Raw genomic sequence first — 24,375 nt, 5'->3', positions numbered from 1 at the left:
GAATCAGCACAGCAGGCCGCTCCCCCAGAAGACCAGCTGGAAGGACAGGGGAAGAGCAAGTTCTGGACCCAGCAGCGCTGGAAAGCTCCAGGGGAAGTCGAGGGATTTACAGTGTATAGAGCTAGAGGGTACTCATCCCCTCCCCCTTTTTTTCTTTTTCCAGTACAACTTGTTTTTTATATCAGACTATAAATTTCCAATAGTTTCTCTTTTCCCACCTTAGATACAATATTTTACCACCTCTTCACTTTTAAGTTTCTTCCTTTTTGACTTTCATATTTCTACAATTACAGGTCTTAGATATATTGTCCACTTCTAGATTCCCTTTTACATACTCAACTTAAGTCTGGGAGATATACAACATATGTTTTTTGTTTTGTGTTTGTTTTCTCTGCCTCATGTTGTTCTACAATGGCGGAAGTTAATACCTTCTAAAACATGACCAGCATGCACGCAGAAACAAGTGGTAAACCGTGCTGGTTCATTCTGTGACATTATATTCTCTCTTCATTCCCATTCTGCCCCCCTCCTTTATCTCATTTACGTTTTGGTGCTCACTGATGGGGCCCTCTACAAGTATTGTTTTTATAAACTTGGGACTGAGCATCTTCTAACATACAGAACTTAATATACTCAGAACCAAGAGGATTTAACCTCTAGGACCCCTCAGGTAGACTACATTCCCCCTCCACTACAACTTCGTCACCACCACCATCTCCCAGTCCCCTCCCTTTATGTATGTATGTATGTATGTATGTATGTATTTATTTATTTATTTATTTATTTATTTATTTATTTATTTATTTTACCTGTATGATCCAGTAGATTTATTTACCATGTATGGACATTGCCCTGCACACTTTAGACACTTTAATTCATTTAATTCTCTCATTCCTACAAGTACTGCTATTACTACCGTTATTTCCTATTTTATGCAAGAAGAAACTGAGATACTACTTTTCACACAGCCATAGTGGTGGAGCTTGGCTCTGCACATGGGCAGGCTGATTCTGGAATGCTGTCTTTTAACCAATGTGAGATCAGCTCCTAGAATGTACCTGTCAACATGTATCAGTCCATTGAGACTTTTTTTCTAAAACTTGGGTAGATTTGATGGTTTTACATGGAAAACATTGATGGTGAAAATTATTAGAACAGAGGGATAGGTTGAATTGGTGGAATAAAGATCAGAGAAATAAAGATCAGAGAAAACCACTTTATAACAGCTTTTCTATAATAACAGCTCTTCAGGGATTTAGAAAGTGAGCTGCTCTGTTTTCTTGCATGTACGTATATCTTTGACTTAGGGGCTGTATGGTGAAGAATGTGTAAAGCATCTTCCTATCATTATTAAGCAGTTTCTGTTTCACTCTGCACTGAACAAAATGGTTTAGACTAGAAGGAAGAACTCACTACAAAAAGAATCAGAAACAGTACTCACTGCCACAGAGTTACAGAATTTGGACTACAATTCCATGTCAGAAAGCCAATTCAGAAAAACAATTATAAAGCTACTGGTGGGGAATCCCTGGGTGGCTCAGTGGTTTAGTGCCTGCCTTCAGCCCAGTGCGTGGGCTGGAGTCCTGGGATCCAGTCCCACATTGGGCTCCTTGTGTGGAACCTGCTTTTCCCTCTGCCTGTGTCTCTGCCTCTCTTTCTCTCTCTGTGTGTCTTTCATGAATTAATAAATAAAATCTTTTTTTAAAAAAAAGCTACTGGTGGCTCTGGAAAAAAGCATAAAGGATTCAAGAGGCTTCATGACTGTAGAATTTAGATCTAATCAGGCCGAAACTAAAAATCAACTAAATGAGATGCAATCCAAACTAGAGGTCCTAACGATGAGGGTTAATGAGGTGGAAGAAAGAGTGACATAGAAGTCAAATTGATGGCAAGGAACAAACTGAGGACAAAAGAGGAAAAACAATCAAGAGACCATGAGGAACGGTTAAGGGAAATACATGATAGCCTCAGAAGGAAAAATCTACATAGAATTGGGGTCCCAGAGAGCACTGAGAGGGCCAGAGGGCCAGAACGCATATTTGAACAAATCATAGCTAAGAACTTCCCTAATTTGGGGAGGGAAACAGGCATTCAGATACAGGAGATAAAGAGGTTCCCCCCAAAATCAATAAAAACCATTCAACATCTTGACATTTAATAGTGAAACTTGCAAATTCCAAAGATAAAGAGAAAATCCTTAAAGCAGTGAGAGACAAGAGATCCCTAACTTATATGGGGAGAAATATTAGATTAACAGCACATCTCTCTGCAGAGACCTGGCAGGCTAGAAAGGGCTGGCAGGATATATACAAGGCACTAAATTAGAAGAACACACAGCCAAGAATACTCTATCCAGCAAGGCTCTCATTTAGAATAGAAGGAGAGATAAAGAGCTTCCAAGATAGGCAGAAACTGAAAGAATAGGTGACCACCAAACCAGCTCTGCAAGAAATATTAAGGTACAAGATACTGTACATAGAAAACCCAAAAGACTCCACCCCAAGATTGCTAGAACTCCTACAGCAATTGGCAATATGGCAGGATACAAAATCAATGCCCAGAAGTCAGTGGCATTTCTATCCACTAACAATGAAACTGAAGAAAGAGAAATTAAGGAGTCAATCCCATTTACAATTGCACCCAAAATCATAAGATACCTAGGAATAAACCTAACCAAAGAGGTAAAGGATCTATACCTTAAAAACTACAGAACACTTCTGAAAGAAATTGTGGAAGACACAAAGAGATGGAAAATTATTCCATGCTCATAGATTGGAAGAATATTGTGAAAATGTCAATTCTACCCAGGGAAATGTACACATTTAATGCAATCCCTATCAAAATACCATGGACTTTCTTCAGAGAGTTGGAACAAATAATCTCAAGATTTGTGTGGAATCAGAAAAGACCCCGAATAGCCAGGGGAATATTGAAAAAGAAAACGAGAGCTGGGGGCATCACAATGCCAGATTTTAAGTTGTACTACAAAGTTGTGATCATCAAGACAGTCTCGTACTGGCACAAAAACAGACACATTGATAAATAGAACAGAATAGAGAACCCAGAAATGAGCCCTCAATGCTATGGTCAACTAATATTCGACAAAGCAGGAAAGACTATCCACTGGAAAAAGGACAATCTCTTCAATAAATGGTGCTGGGAAAATTGGAATTTTTTTTTTTTTTTTTTTTTTTTTTTTACAGACCGATGCCCAGAGAGGTCATGGTCACAAAGCTCCCAGGAGACAGACACCACTAAACCTGGGTCTCCTGATTTTTGGAGGACTATTTCATGGCTATTATGTTGATGTGTTTTCCTTTCTCATTTTCATCTTTCCCTTTCCCCTCACTTTTTCTCTCTTCCACACACACCTGTTTCCATTCTTTTATTTTTTTAGTGACATGTGCATCTCACATACATGTCCCAGCTTGGTTTTTGCAAGACTAGATTTTTGAGGCACAGAGCTGAGTAAGTACATAGACCTGGTGTCCAGCAGATGTTTGAGGCTCTCCTCTGAAAACCAGAGGTGCTTATTTATAGGGCGACGTGTTTTGCTTCCCACCCCCTCCTACTCACTGATGATTTGGTGGCTCCTTTGAGACTGAAGAATGAAACTAGACCATTCTCTTGCACCATACACAAAGATAAACTCAAAATGGATGAAAGATCTCAATGTGAGACAAGAATCCATCAAAATCCTAGAGGAGAACACAGGCAACACCCTTTTTGAACTTGGTCACAGTAACTTCTTGCAAGATACATCTATGAAGGCAAGGGAAACAAAAGCAAAAATGAATGATTGGGACTTCATCAAGATAAGAAGCTTTTGCACAGCAAAAGAAACAGTTAACAAAACTAAAAGACAACCTACAGAATGGGAGAAGATATTTGCAAATGACCTATCAGATAAAGGCCTAGTACCCAAGATCTATAAAAAACTTATTAAATGCAACAGCAAAGAAACAAACAATCCAATCATGAAAAGGGCAAAAGACATGAAGAGAAATCTCACAGAGGAAGACATAGACATGGCCAAAAAGCAGATGAGAAAATGCTCTGTATCACTTGCCATCAGGGAAATACAAATCCAAACCACAATGAGATACCACCTCACACCAGTGAGAATGAGGAAAATTAACAAGATAGGAAACAACAAATGTTGGAGAGGATGTGGAGAAAGGGGAACCCTCCTGCACTGTTGGTGGGAATGTGAACTGGTGCAGCCACTCTGGAAAACTGTGTGGAGGTTCCTCAAAGAGTTAAAAATAGACCTGCCCTACGACCCAGCAATTGCATTGCTGGGGATTTACCCAAAAGATACAGATGCAGTGAAACACCGGGACACCTCCACCCTGATGTTTCTAGCAGCAATGTCCACAATAGCCAAACTGTGGAAGGAGCCTCAGTGTCCATCGAAAGATGAATGGATAAAGAAGCTGTGGTATATGTATACAATGGAATATTACTCAGCCTTTAGAAATGACAAATACCCACCATTTGCTTCGACATGGATGGAACTGGAGGGTATTATGCTGAGTGAAATAAGTCAATCAGAGAAGGACAGACATTATATGGTCTCATTCATTTGGGGAACATAAAAAATAGTGAAAGGGGAAAGGAGAGAAAATGAGTGGGAAATATCAGTGAGAGTGACAGAACATGACAGACACCTAACTCTGGGAAACAAACAAGGGGTAATGGAAAGGGAGGTGGGGTGACTGGGTGATTGGCACTGAGGGCGGCACTTGACGGGATGAAATAAATATTCTAAAATATACAAAATATTTTAAAATATACAAAAAAGTAACAACAAACAAATAAATAAATAAAAATAAAACAAATGATAAGCTCGCTTCATCAAGGTATCTAACTCTAATTTCAGATCTCTGTTTTGCTTCTTTCTCATTTCCTTTTTTCTGCCTTCTCTTCTCTGCGTCTCTATGTCATATATTCATGGCTATTATGTTGATGTGTTTTCCTTTCTTATTTTCATCTTTCCCTTTCCCCTCACTTTTTCTCTCTTCCACACACACCTGTTTCCATTCTTTTAGTTTTTTTAAGATTATTTAGTTATTCATGAGAGAGACAGAGACATAGGCAGAGGGAGAAGCAGGCTCCCTGCAGGGAACCTGACACGGGACTCAATCCCAGGACCCCAGGATCACTCCCTGAGCCAAAGGCAGACACTCAACCACTGAACCACTCAGGCATCTCTGTTTCTCCCCATTCTTATCTTTCTTATCTTCGGAAAGAGATTTCACTACTACCTCAAATGCACATAATATCAAATTATGTAATTAAAAATAAATGCTTTGTTTAAAAAATAAAATTTTAGTATATTTCTATCAGATCTCTCTCTCTACTCTTTCCTCAGGATAAATAAAATTAATATTTCTGAAAACCAAAAAAAAAAAAAATCCACCCAACTAAATTTCTAACTTATACTTTAATGTAATGTTTGAGTTTCTCTTTAGAAACATTTTTAACATTCCTAGAAAAAAAATGTAAAGAGAAAACAAGTATTTATTTATTTGTTTGTTTGTTTATTCATTCATTAAAAGATTTTATTTTTTATTTGAGAGAAAGAGAGAGAGCACACAAGCAGGTTCCCTACCAAGAAGGGAGCTGGACACGGGGCTCAATCTCAGGACCCTGAGATCATGACCTGACCTGAAGTCAGACGCTTAACTGACTGAGCTACCCAGGCACCTCTCATTTACTTATTTTAAAGAGGAAGAAAGAGAGTAAGGTTTGGGGGGAGAGGGAGGAGGAGCTCTGGGAGAGGGAAAGAGAATCTTAAGCAGGCTCCACACCTGGGCAGAGCTCTACATGAGGCTTAATCTCACAACCCAAATATCATGACCTGAGCCAAAATCAAGAGTCTGATGCTTAACCAACAGGCGCCCTGAGAAAACAATCATTTAAAATATATTTTTTATTTATGAAATGGGAAATGAGGAGTTTATGTGTGAAGAATAAGTGAAATGTGAAGAAAAAAGGAAGAGATTACTCTGACAAAGTCTAAAACCAGGGGCTTATTAAAAATCAATATTTGTTTTTAAAGTCTTCTTCTGAAATGATTTCTTTGATTTCTCCCAGAGAGAGAGTACATGCCAGGGAGAAACACTGCAGTGGGTTATGGCTAGAAAATTTGAGGCTACTTTATGACAGAAGTTAAATTTGAAGCTTGTTTTAGCTTTGTGTTGAAATTCCATTCTGTTGTTCCTTTTCTTTACTGAAACTATGTTATATATAAAATGCTGGGGCATTCTACTGTGTAGACCCACCCTGAAGTGGATGGTAGTTGCCTATGGATGATGGCAGCCTTAGGAACTGATCGCAAAACTGAGACCAGTGAAGTAGCTACTGATGGAGGTTGACCCAGGGAAATTTAAGTCACCTTTGGAATCACCAAAGGATCCTGCCTTCACACAGTGTGTTGTGCTGGGGCTTAAACCATTAAACTGAGAGATTTTCTGACTCCTAGCCCAGGTATTTTAACTACCATTATATCACATCAATTAGTGTCTTCTTCTACTAGATGTCAAGTTAAATTCAAAGCTAACCTAGGTCAGGGATAAGGATCCTATTTTTCTTTTGTAACCATATTGGTTTTATCCATTATTAAATGTGATTCTAAAGGTAGTAGGTGTTTGGTAAAGACTGGTGACTGATTTGCCACTGATAATAGATGAATACATCAAATCTTTTGAAACCAATAATTCAAAGAGATGGATGTTTAGGTTGTAATATTAAACTCAACTCTCAGTGTGGTGGAATAGTTAAGAAGTATTAGAGGATTGAGACATTTTCTGGATTTGAGTCTTGACTCTGGTATATACATGTTTCTGTCTTTGAGAGAGTCAGGAAATATTTTCTTTGGTTTCTCAGTTGTCTCATTTGTAAAGCAAGGTTATTAATAATATGTATAATGGGTTGCTATAAAAAGTAATACATATAAAGAACTTAAACTTGTGAGTGGGCAATTCTAAACTCTCAGTGACCATTATTTATCAAGATTTTTAAAACTCTTTTATGTGGAATGATTTATACGATTTCTCTTTTCCAATATTGCATTGTGATCTAAGGGTCAAATTAGTTAGAATACAATGTTTTTGTAAACTATGACTCACATATGTTCATATGATACTATCCCATCTGTTTGAAATATAATATTTCAATCAACTGGTGTTTTGCTTTTATGAGTACACTATGTTTCATAGTCCTTGTATTATCTTGGGAATGCGTGTTGTTCATTTATTTTTGTTGTTGTTGTTGAATTAATGAGTTAGTAGAAGAGAATATAATCAATGCACTGGTTTCTAACATTGTTTCAATCAGATTACACTAAAATGAAAAAAAAAAAACTGTGTGCGCCTAGAATATGCGCAACCAACCCTGCTTACTTGGTTAGGGTTATTTTCTGTTATTTGCTCTTCTCAGTATATAAATTGCAACACTACTAGTATAGCATCCAACTCTCTGGAGCAAAAGGTAAGTGAATTAAGAAGAAATAACCAGCAAACTGGCATTGATATTCATGAGGATAGCGAGCACTGGCACGTGAAATCTCAAAGACAGGCTGCACTTCCCTCTATAAACAGTGACACAGTAAGAACTACCTGGAAATTGTCCAGGATTTGATAGAAAGATCATTGAGTAATAGTGTCAAGAGAGCGGAGTTCTCAGAATGGCTAATGCTAGCTCATTAATACAGACAAATCACAGTAACAGCTCTCATTCAATTTCTTTAGTGCTAATCCACAAGGGCCATACTAGATATATTGCTAATTTTTGTTCTTCTATACTTTTATTTAACAAACAATTACACTACACTTAGGTACTCTGTTAAGTTTTGGGAACACAGAGTTGAAATAGGTAAACTCTTCAAGGAATTCACAGCAGAGTAAAGGACACTAAATGTTATGATAGTTAATCATAAGTTCTTATTTAGGCGAGGAAGAGAGACATACAATATCATCTCAGAGGTGAGTAATTATTTTTCTGATGGGAAGGGGAAACCTGAATCTTGAATGGTGAATATGTGTTAATAATGTGTATAGAGTAGGAACTAGTAGAGACTTCCAAGCAAAGGAAACAGCATGCTCAGGAGTTCCAAAGGCTCAGGCAACATGCTACATTTAGGAATTTCTAATCCTCCAGTATAGAGCCCAGGGTATGGAAGAGCCAGATGGAGGATAGAGAGAAAAGCCATGGTCATATTACCAAGGGCCCATTATGCCATGCTAAACATTAGAAAGCAATGGGTAATCATGAAATGATATTTTTAGAGGGAAGTGACATATTCTAAATTGCATATTGAAAACAAAACCCATAGCAAAAATGAAGCAATAGATATGAAGTGGACTTACTGGGTGCAAGGATGCCTGTTAGGAAACTGCTGTGGGAAAGCAAAGTAAGAAAAAATGAAGGCTTGACACAAGACTCCAGCAGCGAAGATGGGAAGGGAAGAATGGAATTGATAAAAATTACAGGAAGATAATTTGCTGGAAATTAGAGACTGATTAAATGTATGAGATGTGAAAGGTAGTTATTTTTCTAGGTGAATGATGTGGTACCCTTTGTTGGGAGGTCACAGGAGAGGGAAAAGGTAGAAAAAGAGGATGGATTTCCATATAGGATAGGTTCAGTTCAAGGTTCCTGTGAATTTATAATGGAAGACATCCATCAAAAACTTGGACATGAATCTAGAAATCAGAAGAAAATTCCTCATTTTTCAAATAATATTATAACTCAATTTACAAAAAAAAAAGAAAAACTAAGAAAAAACTTTAGTGTTAACTGTATGCTAATCACTAGTCTAACTATGAATCATTGAAAAAATATCATTTAAGTATTTGTTATATGTATTGCTCTTGCTTTGAAGTAGCTCATTAACTCAAAGAAATATGAGACTTGTCTAATAATTAACCCACAAAACAGGAAATCAGAAATGCAAAAGAAATGTTCAAATTTTAAGTCTTTAATGTGTTTATGGATACCTTTCAGTCACCTTTACCCAGACAAAATTGGTACTTTTTCAATTTAGAGCTTTGTTTCCTTCCCACTCTATCCTAATCTTTTTGTATGGCATCTTGTATGATCACAACACTGCTCATATCCTGTATAACCTAGAGATAGACGGGGGATTCAGGGCTCTTCCAAAGTTTTACAAACCAACTATTGCCAGATAATAGCCTCCTGAATAGCCTACCATGAATCCCTCCTAAGCTTTTTCTCCCTTTGCTGCCATTGTCCTTCTGTTCAACAATGACTAATAAATAACAATCAAGTCGTTTTTCCTTCTTACTATGTCAACCCTTAATTATTGCATTAACTTTTATTACATGTATAATTAAAAAGTGAAATAGTACCATTGATATATGTGAAAAATATATGAACCTGAATCATTATAAAAATATGGGTGCTCTAAGACATTTAATTAGGACTGCGTAAAGAATGAAGAGCTATGTATAGGAGTGATTTATTAATTGGACTTATTTGTTTCTATTACAATGTTCATGGTGATTCTTATGATATAAAATCTAATTTGAAAACAGATGATAATATTTCCTAACTTGAACTACCTGAATCATACATAGGGTTTATCATAAATCCCCCATGTAAAACTCATTGCATATTGAATCAATTCCAAACTTTCTGGTTTGATGCTCAAAAATCCTTCCTAATGTGATAGATTGAATTTGAACATAAAACTGTGAACTCCACACCTGTGGTTTGGCTCCAGCCATGTCTCTTATGTGCCTATTTCCTTCTCTGTTCTAAACTCAACATTTAGCTCTGTTTTTTCCTAGTCTCTGAGAACTTCCCTGATCCTTCCAGTCTTCGGTAATTCTAAATACCTTAAGCATTTATTCTCTGTCTCCTTTCCCACTTTCTTCAATTATCCATGTCTGTTTCCCCAAGTAGCCTATGAAGGAGTGAGGGGGGAGAGGTAAGTGGCTTTAGCAGTGAACCGGGAATAAGTTAGACCTTGCTTGCCAGTTGCAGACACATTGTATGTTTTCCCAACTTTCAATAGTATTATTGGATAGATATTAGTATTTGTGGATAATTAAATACAAGGTTCAAAGAGAGGTTCAAATAACTTGCCAAGGCATCTTTCAGTAAGGAGCTGGATTTGAATCCTGTGCTGCCTGGTGTGTTCTTCCTCCCCTCACCCATGGCCTGAGTATAGTGGTTGTGGGCTTTGAAGTCAGGGGGGTAACAATGCTGCTGCACACTAACTGTGTGGCTTCACTTATTAAATACTTTCTATGTTTTCTGTCAAAGATTTCACACACCTTATTACAGGTAGAATTGTGAGCAAAATCCCTAAGCCGTGGTACTAAAACTATCCTCGCTTTATAAATAAGAACATTGAAGCACAGGGAAGTTGGGTAACTTACCCAAGATCATGGAACGGGAGCCACCGCTGGACTTGAATCTGAGCCCACACTTTGAATCACTCTGTTCATCATTATGCATCTATGGGAAAGCACCTTAATTTCTTTAAACAGCAAAAGTGTCCTTATGGATATAGAATTGTTTTTGAGGATTAGATGGGATGATGGGGAAAGATTAAGCTTATTAGCTCACACATGGTAGAAACTAGATATATAATATTTGTTGTTATCTTTCATTATTTTACTGAAACACGGAAGGGGAACAGCAATTCAACCTTTTTATCTTGCTCTTTTTATCAAAAAGTAGTCCTGTGTCTCATAAATACTTACTGATTTCATTATTTAATATATTAGCTGTTTTGAAAGATAGTGAGGAGAAAAAGGGTGTTATCAAATATTGACATACATTTGTAGAGCACTAAACTACTTTGAGTTTAAACCATTGTAAATAATCAAGCCTTGTTTTATGCTACCATACAGAAAGAAGCTCCTTGGAGGAGAAATCTCCTCATTGGATCTGACATCTATTTAATAGAAGAAGTTATCAATATAATCTACCTCAGAATCTGAGTACTTGTTTTACTCATATTTGTCTATAATACAATAATTTAAATATATTTTGGAATTTGTTCCATCATTTTCTATCATGACTCCCTTTAAGATACTCTGATATTTAAAAGTGCCCTCAGCAGAGCACCTGGCATACATCAAGTATGTGGAACTCTTTATTTGCAATTCTATACCAGGAGAGGACAAGTTATGGTCAGCCCTTTGTTGAAAGTTAGTTTTTCTATGCCTCCACCTCCAAATTCTAGTCAGTATCCCTCTAAATATCTGTCTATGATGGCAAAGGTGGCAAGGATGAAGTGTGCAGCTGGGTCAATATTCAGATATGCCCCCTGAAAAAAAAAATGGATGACCTGACAGTAGACAAAATAATGACATCACCCAGTTGAGCACACAGAGAATTCCAGAATGAGATCCAAGTGTCCCTTTGAGGCAATTTATAAATGTGTTACAAATAAGATTAGAAAGATTGCTGTATCTCAGAAAGAAGACTAATCTGTAACTCCTGGGAGCTAAATTGGATGATGTCGAGTAACACGTTAAAAAAGTAAAAAAAAGGGATATCTTCCTCAACTTGAGATGGTATTACAGTCTGATAAACCCAATGTAAGTTGAAAAGATAGGTTGAAAATGTATTTAATATGTCTAACCTATAATCATCATAGTTTAGCACAGCCTATCTTAAAACTACTCAGAACACTTTCATTATCCTGCAGCTGGGCAAAACCATCTAACACAAAGCCTATTTTATAATAAAATTGCTATCTCATGCAATCTATTAAGTACTGTACTTAAAGTGAAAAAACAGAATGGTTGTATGGATACAGAATGGTTGTAAGTGTATAGATTGTTTACCCTTGTGATTGCCTGACCCACTGGGAGCTGTGATTCGCTGCCTGTAACCTGTATCACTGGGGTATCGTACCACATATCACTAGCCCAGGAAAAGACCAAAATTCAAAACTCATAGTACAGTTTCTACTGAATATCACTTTTGTACATTGTAAAGTCAAAAAATCATAAGTCGGACTATCATAAGTCAGAGACCATCTGTAATAAAAAGGAGGGTCCATATGGAATCAAGAAAATTAATTGAAGAGTAATCACATGCCAGGGTTCTAATGTCTAAGGAGATATAAATGATATCTGGAAAACGAGTATTTTAATCATCAGGAAGACAGACTCTTAAAATAATCTGGGTAAAATTTTCCACAGCCCTCCTCAATTTCTTATACTCTGTTTCAATTTTTAAAAACTATTTGTTTTCCTATTCTGTTTACTTGGTATCTTGATAATAGAAGGGCTTCCTGGAATAACAGAAAATATGTTTCTGGTCATTTGAAAAAGCATAATTCTCATTGTAAATTAGCTATTCTGGTTCTTAAATTACTCTCTATTTTATATAAAAAAATTTGATTAGAGTGAATTAGTCTCAGGATTTATTAATCCCATGGTATACTCATAAAAGTTTGTTTTTAAATCTGAAAAGCAAAGAAGATCTTGATTCTGTAGAGATGCTCCCATGGTGATATTTGTGGCTTTCGATCTATTGATATTTTTTTATCCACTCTCTGGTTATTAAATCTAGTTGTGCCTTGAATTCACCTTGGTTCCTTTTGAATGCATCTGTTCATGGGTATCCCTCCAGACCTTGGAATCAGCCAGGGGCTTATATATTATTATTATAACAATTTCTTCAGCTGATTCTGATGGTGCATTTGCTATGCCTCCTGAACTACAATAATACTGTGTTTATGAGAAAAGGGCAGCCCAATAAATTAGGATAGCTGCTTGATTATTCATGCAAATAAACTAAAAAATAGAAAGATATAGGCATATTCTCCTTATGGAGAAAACCTGGGTGAGCAGTATAATCCCCTTTGTGTGGGGCCTCACCCAGGGCCATGTCCTCTGATAGTGCTTGATGGATGCCTGGTGACGAAAAAAAAAAAAAAAAAGATGAAACGACACTAAGAAACCAAGACAGAAATTATGCTTGTGGCTGAATTAGAAGAAGTTAAGTTAGGTCAGTTTTCAACTTCAAGTTATCTACCTCAAGGTCAGAACATGATGTTCTTCAAGTTCTCCAGAAAATAATAAAAAATTATTAAGTAATAATGTCAACCTTATCCACAACAGGGAGGATGCTACTTTTTTTTTTCTTGGTATTTCCTTTAGTAACTCCTTTTTAAAGTCACAGACAAAAAAAAAAAAAAAAAAAGATTCTTCACCGTGTTTGAGGAAAATGATGTAATTTAAAATATAGCACAAAGTGGAAGTCCAGTTCTCACACGGAATAGATGATATTGTCTAGTAACAGGAGCACTATTATAGGACTGATTTGGGAGTTTTGTGCATGCTGTTAGCTTAAGAGGGAAGAATTTGGATACAAAGGAACATAAAAGTTCAACCAATGGGAAACCATGGGTCTACTAAGCAAGGAAGTAAACGTAGAGAAGGAAAACAAATGACCAAGGGGTAGGCAGATACTGCAGCTTTTGGCAAACAGGTCTTTAAAGGTTTTGGGTTAGTGATATCATTAGGATCCAATTATGTGGATACTGTACTTAGCTCTCAGCTGTTCTCTGAATAGTATTGGCTTCCTTGGTGTATGTTCATGCAGAGGCAGAGTCCAGTCCTGTTTGTAAAATCAGAATTAAATGACGTCATTCTCAATAACAAGTGTGCATCTACTCATAGTGTACACTCAATAACTGGTCATCAGTATCACACCTAGAGGAGCCAGAGCTGACTAGGAGTGTCTTGTACAATGATATATTTAATGGTACAAGAGATATTTACACTTTTAGAAGTTCCTGGTAAAGACAAAGTCTAGGATGCTAAAGGATGATTCAAGCTCTGGGTAAAGCTAAGCTATCACTGCAAAATCCATCAATACCCCAGCACACTGAATGTGAAAACCAACAAAAGTAATATTCCTCCCAAGACTGTGCAGACACTGTCATCAAAGTTAATAAACATTTATTGCAAAAGATTATTGGGAAGCTTCCCAGAGCTGTTTTCTCCCAGGGAAATATATACTTACAGAAGCTGTGGTTTAAAGGTAACTCGATCACCCATCATATTTTAGGTTGAGAAATGACCAATAGGGACAGTGTAAGCGGTAGCACTTATGAAACAAGAACTTGGCACTTGACAGCTGTTTTATTACACTTTGAACATATTGAAGAAATAAATCAGGAAGGTAGTAAAGAATTTGGATTTCTAAAACCCTACGCTAGGGAACTCAAACCCTATGGAGTCTCAGAAGACAGATTGTAGGCTCTGAATGTGTGCAAATTGCTCTGGGCATCAGTAAGGACCTCTGCCATCATGGGTCCCCCAGGCCTTGCCAGGAGGAATGACCAGGACAATAGCTTTTCACTGAACAAAACTGTTAATCTTTGAGTTACCTTCAGCAAACAAAGCAAACTCCCTCTTCCATTATTCTTGTCTTCTCTTACTAGATGTCAAAATATACTTTTATTTAAATATATGCATGGAATTTTGCTTTTCCATGGTCTGAGTTCATAAAAAAAGAAGGAAAGCAAGAACTAAAGCAAGCAAGCAGGGAAGCAAGCAACAAAGAAAGTTCTTTGTTCTTGTTCTTATGGTGTAAGTTAGATAAGCAAGTTTAACCATCTCAGAGTGTTATATAAATGTGAGGTGCCAGTAAAGACTATTTCTGGGTATAGTACATTGTGCTATCCACTTATTAAGGCAGGGAGGATCACTAACAGAATGAAATGTTTATTCATATTTATTGTATCCTGATTTTTTTGCCTCTTCTTGTCCCCTAATATATTGTTCTAATCAGCAGACCTATTTTCTGCCTTCTTTGATACCACAATCTTACTTATTGTTTGAGTTAAATCAGAGAAGGCTCTAGCCCTTGGCTTTCCCAATGTGAAGTACTATATATAAAATGAGTTACTGCAAATAAGACAAGGCCAGTGCCATAAACCTGTCAACCTCATCTCCAGGATTTTCTTTCCAAATAGCACCACACACTTTCTTGATATTACCTCGCATTGAGAAAGGGCAAGCCTCTATTAAAGTTAGGCATTTATGAATCTCATGTTTCAACACATTCTCAATAATGTAAAGGATATGGGAGTATTAAGCATGGATCATTTTGAATGGGTTTTGGTGGGGATTCATCACATGTGTGTGCATTAAACCCTTCCCTTGCAAGGGTTTGAATAGTTAGTTAGTGTGAAAAGCAAAAGGCATTTTAGTTTGGGTTTAAGATTTGGTGATAGCATTCTTCAATTTGCCACACTCCATCCAAGAACATCAAACAATCATGGAACAGCAGATGTTGATATTTTCTCTAGCAATGGAGCTAACCTCCAAAGGATTGGCACTTCCTCTTTTGTATATCATCTAAAGCAAAGCCAGATGCAGCAAATGGTCTTGGCCAAGAAATTAAAATTAGATCAGAAGCCAAATATCCTTAGGAGGATTTTGGTGTGTCCTGCTGGCAACACAGAATACAATATTGGACCTTCTGGATCTATATGAGAAGAGGCAGCACACAATGAACAAACTAAGCTAATTAAACTGTATCGGGAAGATTTTCTTTTTAGCATGGCATCTGGTCAGTTTATTATATCTAAGTAAAAGTGGTAATTAAAATGAAAAAAAAAAAGGAACTAGGCGATGGCTTAGAAGCCAAGTACTTCACTGCTGTCCTAGATAGTTTAGAATCATAGTCTGGATGTAACTTTGTTTATAGTCATATTGAGGCATTTATATATATGTGAATACACATATTAGATAAAAATAACTACTTGAATATACAGTGACCCAAAAATTACCTTTGGATCTGCAGAAATATGTGGCCAACATGAGAGGCTCAGCTGTGAATTATGACTCAGAAATTAAAATTCTACATTACCTTGCTATTCAAACAGTGATTCGACTTTGGATTCTTCAGGAACCATGTTAGAAATGCAGATACTAAGGCTACACCCCAGACCTACTGGATTAGATTACATTTTAACAAGATCCCTGGGTTATTTGTATGAACATTAAAGTATGAATGCACTGCTCAATTATACTAAAAATATGTGATGTATCTGTGTCTGTGTATGTGAGTGTGTAGGACACACACATAAGAATCACACTGTCATAGAAAATCACAGTTTATAAAAGATGCTCTTTCATTTTTAAATACACTACAGTTTTGAGCCTATAACTAACACTGTTCCCTGTCTTCTCTTTGGGAATCACTTGCTCCCAATATTCAACATGGTTTTCCATCTCTGCTGACCTCAAACAAAGGAAAGTTTTCACAGGGGCTGTAACCTTGAGGAATGAGGGAATAAAATTTCCTCTATATTTTTCCAAAGAAGGATGCTATGAAATTTTTTAAGATAATAAGAATAATATATAGTATTTATTGAGCACATACAATGTGCAAATGTCTCACAAGGATTTCATATGTATCATCTCATTTACCTGCCTAATGACACTATTACATAGTTATTATTGTTCCCTTGTTCTATAGTTGTTGATAGTGAGTTTCAAAAACTTTAATAAATTATCTAAGATCAAACAGGTAGCATGTGGAAGGATCCAATCATATTCATATTCATAATAGCTATTCAAAATAAGCAATATGCTAGTCTCATTTGAGTCATGCCACCAAATTACAAGGATTTGACACAAGTTCAAGCTTGAGCAATATCAGGATATAATAGGAATTATCACAGACTAGATATATATACCAGAAATTTCGCTATGAAATATCACTGAGCTAGAAATAAGATAAACAGAAGTGAGTCCATTGTCCTCTCACCTAAATCAATTTTTATACTTACATGGAGATTTTTAAAACTAATACACAGTTATTCTAACCCCTTTGAACTTCTATAAAAACTTATTGGACTCAAATCACTTTGACTACTTACTAACCTAAATTCCTCTATTGCCGCAAGACATGTGTAATTTCTCCAGCTATCCTGTGAGCTTCTTATAGAGACAGAGACCACACACACCTTTGTCTTTTATCCCAGAGGGTGGATGGCACCATGCCCTGCCTTTAGCTTTTTTCCCCCTGCCTTTAGCTTTTAACATGTTTATGGATTAATTGGCACACTCTGGACAACCTCTGATTTCAAGAAATGCCCCAGAGTCGGAACGGTATTTAGATATTTACACCAAGTGGGAAGTAAACTACAGGTCATCTGCCTCTGAGGCGAGTTTTAGGATGTTAACATCAGGGATAGTCAGGCTTAAGACACAGTCTTTATTTCCTTTGATAACTGAACTTTATCCATGACAATATAGAGTTTTAAATAAATAAATCATTTGAAAGGAAATATTGAGAGGTACTTTTCAGAGAACAATAGAATTTTAGAGTTGGAGAATACAGAGAACAGTATTCCAACTCCCTGAATCAGAAATCAGAGTTCATAGAGGATCTGTGAATTGCCCAAGGTAGCAAAGAAAAACAGACTCAAATTAAGTCTTATACCCTGATAGCCTATCCAATATTATGTCCCTTATAGGATGCAGTATCCACAGTCAAACACTTTCTTTGACTGATACAACTCCCCAGTCAGGGAGGATGTTGAATGCCATTAATCTCTTTCAATGAGGCACTTGATTTCAAATCCTGCAATATAGTAATAATGATGCCAAAATAATCCAGCAGATTATATTGTGCTTGTACTTGAGTGCCCAAGTGGTTGGCAAAGGAATCAGAAGAGACTCTGAGAGAAATGGCAATATCCCTCAGTATTATTCTAGAGGGTATTTGGTACAGCTTCCATTCACAAAGCTAGATCCAATAACTTGGTTGATGCCAATAACACTAACTCCATGGAGGAAAGGATTAATAAACATGTGAGCTTTAAAAATATGGTCATCTACTAATTGGATAAAGTCCACCCGAGGTAATTTAGCAGAAAATAAGCAAATGAACTAAAAAGTGGTCACAGAATGTCTCTTGTATATGGTAAGAAAAAAGTCTCATGTTAGATTATCAGTCAAAATCAGTCATTATTCAGTTGCATCCTTATATAAAACTGAGTGCCCATACTTCTCCAATCTGAGGAAAGTATTTCTCACACATGGATGAACATGGTAGAGAACAAACACCTAGGACTTTCTAAATCGTTATTATAGCAACTAAATAGTTGAGCATGGCATACTCTATGGCAAGTGTTTACCACACACTCATTTGAATTATTATAGTAATCCTTCTGAACAGATATTGTAATCCTCACATTATATATGAGGAAAATGAGGATCCAAGATACCATAACCAGCACAGTATCACATAATAAATAAACGACTGAGACAGAATTTGACCTCAAATTTGCCAGGTTCCAAAATCAGTACTAACAATTCTTTTATGATAGGTTATTTCCTGACTCCTTAAGACATTTTGGCTTTCCTTACTATTTTTTCATGATAATAACTTTGCAACTTTATTAATTAGACTCATGTGAAAGAATATTCCACAAAATAGACTGCTGTTTCTCAATTGTTTTGACTCTCAAGAGTTTTTGTTCCATATATAAACTTATTCACAGAAAATCCAAGACTTTTTTGTCTATGACAGAAAAATAATAAACATGGGAGATCAGATTCTTGTCAGAGTCCTGTATGCTACAGGGAAGGTAACATGTCTTAAATGTTTTATACAAATTGCTATTTAAATATTATGGATATGGTTGGGAAAAATTACCATAGGGTTGTGGTTATGTATGTTATTTAATACCATTATGGATTGATACAAATTATAAATTAGTTTTACTATACAATATATTGTGGAAACTTATTCAATATCCCTTCAGGAAAGTTGAGAGTGATTATATACATGGTATTTCAATATACAGAAGAGGAAATTCCTCTGCCAGCTAGTATTGCCATGCTGGAAAACAGTATGGAAATTCCTCAAAAATTTAAAAATAGAGCTACTCTAGGATCCAGCAATTGCACTACTAGGAATTTACCCCAAGGGATATAAATGTAGTGATCCAAATGGCTACCTGCACCCCAATGTTTCTATCAGTAATGTCCACAATAGCCAAACTATAGAAATAGCCCAGATGCCCATCAATAAATTAATGAATAAAAAAGATGTGCTATATCTGTATACCATGGAATATTACTCAGCCATCAAAAATGAAATCTTGCCATTTGCAATGATGTGGATGGAACTAAAGGATATTATGCTAAGTGAAATAAGTCAATCAGAAAAAAGACAATTATATTATTTCCTTCATATGTGGGATTTAAGAAACAAAACAAAGAAGTAAAGAGGAAGGGAGGGAAAATAAAACAAGACAAAATCAGAGAGGGAGACAAACTATAAGGGGCTCTTAGTCATAGAAAACAAACTGAGAGTTATTGGATGGGAGATGTAAGGGGGGATGGGGTAACTGGGTGATGGATGTTAAGGAGGGCATGTAATGTAATGAGCACAGGGTGTCATATATAACTGATGAATCACTAAATTCTGTATCTGAAACTAATACAGTCTATGTTAATTAATTAATTTTAAATTAAAAAAGAAGAGGAAATTCCTCAAGATGGTCCAATTAAAAATAAGACTATCAATTCCCTTTCCCTCTATATGTTCTGTATATCTCTAACATACTATAGTATCATCTACCATCCTCAATGTCTGAAGAGGTTTTGCTGAGCTTTATCTTTTGCAGTTTTTAATATGGGAATTATGAATCCTAATATTCTATTGAAAATAAAATTGGACTATAATATTGAATATGCATTTTCAAATTGCATAATATGCCCAGAGATTTGATAAGCCACCCTTTGTTCCCATGAGAACCAGTAAATCAGTGAGCTCCACAATACTAAGGTCCTTAGTTTCAATATCCTCTCCCAACAGCCTAGACTTTCTAGAACAGTACTGAGAAAAGTAAATATACTTTTGATAAATATTCATCTTACTTGACAGAGTGGAATGCCTATGTGTTAGTGATACAGTATCATCTCAGTGCATGAAATAAAAAGCAATTCTGACGTGCAAATAGGCATCTAGAGTGGCATATAAAGCACTGATTAGATGAAGTCTTCCTAAGCCAAGTAATGTGGATAACTTAGAGAGTGTGTGGCAGCCAAGATAAATGAACCTTATTAAGAAAAAAAAAAAAAGAAACTTGTGGTTATTTTTAAAAGGGAAAGGCTGGGGACACACTTAAGCTAAGGACATACTGAAGAGATGGCTTGGGCAGCAATTACAGGTCTACTTTAAGAGTAAAAACAAGAGCAAGAAGCTTCAATCACAAAACAGCAGATTTAAGTAAAACCATAAATATTAGACTGTGGCTGGAATCATGCCTTTCTTTTAAATTGTTTTTTCAGTAAATATTAGATTTGAGTAAAAAAAGAGATACTGCGTTTTATAAATTTTAGTATGAAATCATTATATTGTATAATCAATCTATTGGAAAAGAGGATAGTTTAAAATAAGAGTCACCATATGTGTGTCTGGAACTCTTATTCCCACCCAGCCATTAAAAGCAGAGTCTACACCTTTAGCTTAAGAAGCTTTGAACAATATGGACTGACTTGCTTGGCTCTGGGGGTCATCCTTGGGGTTGAAGAAGTAGCCAACCTCTGTTTTATATGCAGGAATTAAAATACAAAACCCACCAGGACCTTTCCAATTCTATAAGAAATGGGGACTGCTAACTCTAAGGCACTGGCACATTTGATAAAAGTCATTTCTATTACCGCTTTTTTTTTTTTTTTGGAATTGATTTTAAACTGTATTGGAGAATTTTATAGCCCCCTTTTTGGTAATATGATCCCATCCAAAGGCTTTAAAGTTCAATTTTGATTCAAAGTTATTTTCCTTTGTTCAGGGTATAGATTTTTCTGTCAATATGAAAATGAAAAAAATATAATTCTTGAATGACAGCTTAGAAAATTAAAACAGTGAAAACTAAAACTAAAACTAAAATCAAGGATTAGAAACTTCTTTAGTTTTGTTACTAAACAGACAACCAAGCATGTTAGACTACAGATAAAAAGTGGGCCATGGAAATGATGATGGAAATGTCCATTAGGGGAATTGTGATTCATGGAAATCACAGGAGGGAGTGAGCCCTCACCCAGGTGCCAAGTCCTCAGAATTCCAATGTCTTAAAATGAAAAGCATCCCCAAATTTAACATATATATATACATGTGTATATATATATACACGTATATATACAAATTTGTAAACATATATATATATATATATGTTTTGGATTTGGTTAGGGACATATCAGTGGAAGTAGTGGATGAAGACATAAGATTTCATGCTTTCCCTAACATTCTATCAATAAAGTCTATTAACTTAATGGATGGATACCCTCATATGGTGGTCACAAATTTCAGGACAGAAATGAATGGAATCCAATCTAAATTTTGTTGAAGGAAAATAGATTGAGTCAGGGATAATACTGGCATCTTCCCAACTCCAGAAATCCCAATTTACCGTAAAGTCACAGACTAGAATATATAATAAACTAATAAAAACATTTGTTAAGCATAGGTTTCAAAGTTAGAGCAATGCATGGCCTTTTCTGAGGAAAGTTAAGCGCATTTATTATTTGTGAATAGCTTATTCCCCTGACTGCAGTACCTCTAAGTAATATACATTTTGGAGGGGAGAAATCTCTTTCACATCCTATTATTAAGCTATGCACATTTCTTTAGGATAACATGGGAATTAAATAAAGAAATATAATTTCAGACAGAACACAGTACTTGGGATCAGTAGATGCCAGGCAGGTCTCCACTAAACATTTAAGGAACACCAGAGCAATATGATTGCTGAAGCAATTTTTCTTCTGTGTTCATAAGATATATTTTAAAAGAAATGTCTTTTACAATGAAGTTCTGAAATAACAATGGTCTCAATAAGGATCCTTTTCTAGAAATCAGAGCACTAAATTCTAATGCTTAATGAGTTTATTGGCCACATGTCACTACAATTTCACCAAATTTTTCTTATATTCTCTAATCCTCACAATAAAAATTCAAATAGATTTATCTTATTGAGAGGTATTAAGTTTTAGTGAGTTTCTTCATCATGACCTCTGTCCCCCCTGACTTTTACCTTTTCTGAGCATGTGAAATAAATCACAGGATGGTAACTCATTTCATTTTAAATGAAATTTCTGGTTTTGCTTTTACTTCTCTATGCTTTCCTTCAGTTAATGCTGCTAATCAGTAAACTTTTGGGGATGTAAGGCAAATATCTTCAACCACTGGTACATACACAGGTTCTTTAACAGTAATCGAAGTGGTTTATTGATTCAAATGAATAATACTTCTATTCCCACCCACCCAACCTTTGGCTTAAAAATGGAAAATATTAGGTATGTATACACGCTATTAAGAATTGTGTGGTAAGCAGAAAGAAAGGGGAAAAGAAAGCAGAACTAGGTAATTTGAACTTAATACAGTCATGGAAGGTTTTATAGAAAACAGAGCATTTGAGTGAGAGAATAAGCAATAAATATAATTCAGAGAGGCAGAAATGGCAGGTGGAAAAATCTTTCATTTATATAGGTAATGGCCTAGTCCAGAGCATGGAGTTGAGGAAAAGCAAAGAAACATCATTTAAGTGGGTAGCATTTGTGTTTAGACTATAAAATTATTTTCAGATCAATAGACTGCTTATATTGTAAGACAGTAGATTTTTAACTTAGAGCAATATTCCTCAATTTTATAACCTTGTGGATCTCAAAAGAAGAAGAAGAAGAAGAAGAAGAAGAAGAAGAAGAAGAAGAAGAAGAAGAAAGAAGAAGAGAAGAGAAAAGAAAGGAAAGGAAAGAAAGAAAGAAAGAAAGAAAGAAAGAAAGAAAGAAAGAAAGAAAGACACTTAGTATGACAGACATGGATTCCAGGTGGACTAAACTTGAGTGGCAGCTATCTAAGTGAACACTTGATGCATCATCATTGCATTAAAATGTAAGCACATACACTGAAATGATGTGGCAAGTCTGAATTGCGAAGTGGCCATCCAGAATGATCCAGAATATACTTGTATTGATTTATAAATTGCTATTTAAATGAATTCACACAATTAAAAAGAAAATTCATAGAGAAATGCCATACCCTGATAGGAAAGATCTGTAAACCTCAATTTTATTTTATTTTTTTATTTTTGTAAACCTCAATTTTAGAGGCACTGTTTTATCGTCGATATAGACCCAGTAGAGTTTAAAAACACAATCATATTGGCACTTTAAAAGAAATATTTTAGAGAATTTAATCTTAAGAGACACTGGGGAACTTTCGAAGTAACTGGTTCATTAAAGGATTCTGTCAACTAACATTTAGCTAAGCCCCTAGATTCCACCTCGGTGTTAGGTGCTAAAGAAACAAAGATGAATGCCTGGTTCTGCCATAAAGCTCATGGTCTAGTTGAGGAAATAGTCCTCTTGACATATAAGAGTAATAAAATATGGAGATGCAACGATAGAGAGGTTGAAAGAGAAGAGCTTTTTAACCCAGCTTTGAGACTAGGGAAATGAAATGATGAGGCTAAGTGTTCCATACTGAACTGAAACTGTGTTTAAGTTTGAGCATGAGTGTATGTGTAGGGGCAGGGGTGGGGCATTTAAAGAAGAAAGAACAGCATGAATAGATGTTCCTTTAAAACACTGCCAAAGAGAAAAGTTTGAGGCAGGAGATGTTAGAGAATGAAACTGGAAAGGTTGACAGCAGCTCATAGTCAATTGGCATCAAGGTGCTTTGTCTTCTTTTTTTTTTTAAGATTTATTTATTTATTCATGAGAGAGAGAGAGAGAGAGGCAGTGACATAAGCAGAGGCAGAAGCAGGCTCCTTGCAGGGAGCCTGATGCAGGACTCAGTCCCGGATCCCGGGATCACAACCTAAGCCAAAGGCAGGCACCCAACTGCTGAGCCACCCAGGCGTCCCAAGGTGCTTTGTCTTTAGGCTATGGAGAGGTAGTAGAGCAGGGAAATCAGGGGATGACATAGCTGACTGGGTCTTTAAATAAGATAACTCTGGGGAAAAGAATAAAGAGGGTAGACAGAGGACTCTTGTAATGTTACTCAAAGTGATGATGAGTCCCTGGACTAGAATATTCGTGATAGAGATGGATAATAGAAGAATTAAATTATATGTAGAAGATAAAATCAGTAGGATACTGACTTTACACAGCGAGTGATAGAAAGGAGCAAATCGAGGATATATTGGTTTTCCAGGTTAGAGATAACTATCAACTGAGAATGAAAATATAATAAGAAGAAAACACATTAAAGAGAAAATGATGAATTTAGTTTCTGACATGTTGAGAGTATAAGGCCTGTGGGAAACCCAATTAAAGACTCTACTGAGGGATGAATATGCAAGCCTGAAATAGTATGGCCTAGAAATACAGTAAGATTCAACAAGTTCAC

General features: G+C 36.0%; 1 protein-coding gene across 4 annotated transcripts in view; it reads right to left on the bottom strand.

Annotated features, from left to right (window-relative positions):
* RIT2 (Ras like without CAAX 2) overlaps positions 1-24,375 on the bottom strand; it is a 467,387-nt gene that overhangs the window by 327,477 nt on the left and 115,535 nt on the right. Inside the window, exon 3 of one of the 4 annotated variants that reach the window (XM_038543399.1) lies at positions 13,541-13,611. The exons of the other annotated variants lie outside the window; for them this stretch is intronic. The gene's annotated coding sequence lies outside the window, so the exon portion shown is untranslated. The remainder of the gene's footprint in view (positions 1-13,540; positions 13,612-24,375) is intronic. 4 annotated transcript variants of the gene reach the window in all.

The sequence above is a fragment of the Canis lupus genome, chromosome 7 (assembly GCF_011100685.1).
Source record: "Canis lupus familiaris isolate Mischka breed German Shepherd chromosome 7, alternate assembly UU_Cfam_GSD_1.0, whole genome shotgun sequence".
Taxonomy (NCBI): Eukaryota; Metazoa; Chordata; class Mammalia; order Carnivora; family Canidae; genus Canis; species Canis lupus.
The sequence above is the reverse complement of the archived record's forward strand: the minus strand, read 5'-3'. Positions and strand labels throughout refer to the sequence as shown.